Source organism: Polypterus senegalus, unplaced genomic scaffold (assembly GCF_016835505.1).
Source record: "Polypterus senegalus isolate Bchr_013 unplaced genomic scaffold, ASM1683550v1 scaffold_2840, whole genome shotgun sequence".
Lineage (NCBI taxonomy): Eukaryota > Metazoa > Chordata > Cladistia > Polypteriformes > Polypteridae > Polypterus > Polypterus senegalus.
In genome coordinates, this window is record NW_024384915.1 from 3398 (window position 1) to 6126 (window position 2729).

General features: G+C 34.4%; 1 long non-coding RNA gene across 1 annotated transcript; it reads right to left on the bottom strand.

Moving 5' to 3' along the window:
• Positions 1-548: 548 nt before the first annotated feature.
• LOC120522151 lies at positions 549-1285 on the bottom strand. The gene is made up of 3 exons (XR_005632298.1): positions 1197-1285; positions 982-1074; positions 549-602 (listed from the first exon to the last, which is right to left on the bottom strand). It is a non-coding gene; the product is annotated as an uncharacterized LOC120522151 (long non-coding RNA).
• Positions 1286-2729: the final 1444 nt, after the last annotated feature.

Here is a 2729-nt window from a genome sequence, read left to right on the forward strand (position 1 = left end):
TGCAAAAGAAAACATGAGCAATTGGCTCTAAGCCTATAAAACACAAGGCCAGTCTTAGCCATATGCAAACATGGTGACAGTGAAACAACTGCTGCATCAACAACTGTAACATGTTCCTTCAACGCTATTTCTATATATTTACAGAGAACACTACCGATTCATGCAAATGCAACTCCATTTTTTTTTTAAATCTGGAGAGTAAAGACCTATTAAAAGTTGAATACATCAAAACTGAAAACCAAAAACTCGAATGACAGAACATACATTACATTCTACATTTTCTCATTCACTGTTAAGTAGCTTGGTGTATAAAGTCTGTTCTCTACATGATTTTTTCTGTTCATCTAGTTGTATGAAGATTTTTTGAAACATCTCGAATGTCACTTTCAATTCATTTGGATAACTTAAGTTTAGTGTGTATATTAGTCCAAACAGTATTGCATAAGCAGAGGCAACTGAAGAGTTCATTCATCACCTCAACACCCTCAATGATGATCCCAACATCTGCAAATGAACTAAAAGTTCATCACCCTCCTTCGGATACTGAGGATGCCCATGGTCATTCTTTCCACGTCTTGTTCAACTTTCTCAACTTGACAATCCTGTGGGACATAATTCCAGAAAGTAAGCTATATGTATACATTGCACAAGTAATGGTACACTGGTAATAGCCACCCTGCTGCTGAACATTTCATCAAGTCAAAGGGAAAAATCCGTCAGAAAAATGCCAATAACTTAAATGTATCAGAACATTGGTTAGATAAACAATAGATTTTTTTTCATTATGTCCCAGACATCTCGCAAAAATTTAATGCCATATTTTTTTATTGTGGATGCACAGTGAATGATAAAATCATCAGTGTTAAGACTCCTAGATGTTAGAACTGAACTTTCACTAGAATGAATACCATGATTAAGTAGAAGCAAATTTTACAGAGCAATATTAATCACTTTGTAAAAGATAAGTTTATTTGTACTTACCAGATAGTCTTTTAACAGGCACTTGTCATCCTCACCAAGATAGAGAATAAGGAATCTATGCACTAATTCTCTTCTTGTGTTGATGTCACTAGTCTGAAAATGAGAACAGTACTACGATTTTAATATATATATTTAGTTTTTAAACAATGTCTTATTTTGCATGGTTTGTATCATGACAAACTTAGCTTTTCAGATAAGGCCACGTTTCACTGTACCTGATACAAAGCAGTCATTTAGTTGCTAGTTTTGACTCGTGTGGCTCCATCTTTGCTGCTAATGAGTTTGATGAGCTGACTGGAATGTCTGTCTAACTCTGAAAGAACCTGGACTCAAGGGAACAGTTGTGACTTGAAGAGATTCTGCATTAATCTGAAACACATACAAAAACAAGATTGAGGCACAGCTAAATTGAAAGTAAAATGTACAAATATAATCTACTGAAAACAAACCTCATTCTTTTGAAAGAGGCAGGCCATCTCTTCACAAAATCCACAATCCTTGGCTGTTCATTTACCACTTGTTGTCTCCTGTAGGCAAAGTCTTTGCCATCATTTCTCGAATCACTTTCTCATTGTTTCTCTTCTTCATTTCTTGCAGTAGCAATGTCCTTTCTTTTTCAAGGCTTTCTTTGGTCTGACCACTTGGTAAAGCAGGGTAGTTGTTTGCTTCAGCCTGTCTCGGCTTCTTTATATTTTGTAGTGTAAGATGACTAAGGTTTTTGTTCAATCTGCACAAAGAGCATCTAAAAGAATAAGAAATATTTACAATAAATAGTAGATTTAAAGTAATTAATACTTAAATGGCTCAATCACTAAATACATATTTAACGGGACTACATGATTAAATACATAAACTCTGAGGTGTTATGTACGAGTGAAAACAAGACAAAGTGTCTTTCTTTACAGTTTTATCCAACAAACCTTGTCAAAGACATTGTTCTCATACTATTGTTCGTCCACAATATAAGCATTAACAATACAAAAAATGGTTAAAAAAAAGTCCCTTTCTAGGACTCAAGAACTATGCATCCTCAATTCAAATAATAAAACTCAATAATGAAATAACCAACTCATATAATCATATATCCTCTTCATTACTCAATCACTAAATTAAATTGAGAAGGATTATACTCTATAAAAGGAGACAAGTTAAAACACTGGGTTTCCCAAACCGGTCTCATTTTCCAACATGCTTTTGTTAAATTCTGAAACACACAACCATTGTTTAACGAACATATGTATGCCAAAATGTCGTGACAATGAAGTGGGCCTTCTCAACGCAATTTAATTATCATCTCAGACGACCGTAAAAATCAAACATTGCTACAAGCTTTTTGTGCATTCAAGTGTTTTGTTCTGTACTCAAGGTAAGGCCCGTCAGCTACAGTGAGATGTCTGTCTGAAGTAGCAGAAGAGAACAAGTTTCCGTTGGTTCTCCAATGCCTCTCTCCGACTCGGCTCGGTTAAAGGATAATTCGCTATCACCAGTTTTATTATTATCACCCACAAAGACTATTCAGTCACGTATATGTTGATGTATCTGAATATCAATATCTGAATCAAAGACATTATTCCCTTGCTTATACAACAAAAAATGTTATTCTCATAAATGCAACACATGTGCCTATTAAGTTTTAACCGCCATTTTCAAAATCATATCTAAGTGTTTGTAATTTAAGTGCTTTTAAAACATTCTCTGCATACATCGTATATCTAAACCCAACAACTGATATCCACACTCATATTTGA